The sequence below is a fragment of the Belonocnema kinseyi genome, chromosome 9 (genome assembly GCF_010883055.1).
Source record: "Belonocnema kinseyi isolate 2016_QV_RU_SX_M_011 chromosome 9, B_treatae_v1, whole genome shotgun sequence".
Classification (NCBI taxonomy): Eukaryota; Metazoa; Arthropoda; class Insecta; order Hymenoptera; family Cynipidae; genus Belonocnema; species Belonocnema kinseyi.
The window spans coordinates 114,360,043-114,360,585 of record NC_046665.1 but is presented as its reverse complement, the minus strand read 5'-3'; positions in this window follow the sequence as shown (position 1 = coordinate 114,360,585).

Below are 543 nucleotides of genomic sequence, written 5' to 3'. Positions count from 1 at the left end.
TCTATTTTGGATAAAAATTCGAAAGCTTTATCGAAATTTTGTCTTTTTTATTTTAAAATTAAACTATTTTGATAGAATTTTATTTTTGTTGTTGAAAATTCGACTTTTTTTAAAGTCATACGTCTTTGTAAAAATTTCATCTTTTTTGGATAAACATTCAAAAGCTTTTCCCAAAATTCCCAAAATCTTTTTGGGTTTTAAATTAAACTATTTTCATAGAATTTTATTTCTTTCTTGAGAATTCATATTTTTGTGTTGAAAATTTTACTATGTTTTTTTTGAAAATTCGTCTTTTTTTAAAGACATGTTTTAGTAAAAATTTCATCTTTTTATATAAACATTTAACAGTTTTGTTAAAAATTGGTGTCTTTTTTTTTAATCTATCTGTTTTATTAGAATCTCTCTTGGTTAAAAATTCAATTCTTTTTTTTTTAATTTGACTTTTTTTAAATGCATCTGTTACAGTAAAAATTGTATATTTTAGGGATAAAAGTTCTATTTTTTTTTGTTGGAAAATCGTGTTTTTAGTTCAAAAATGCATCC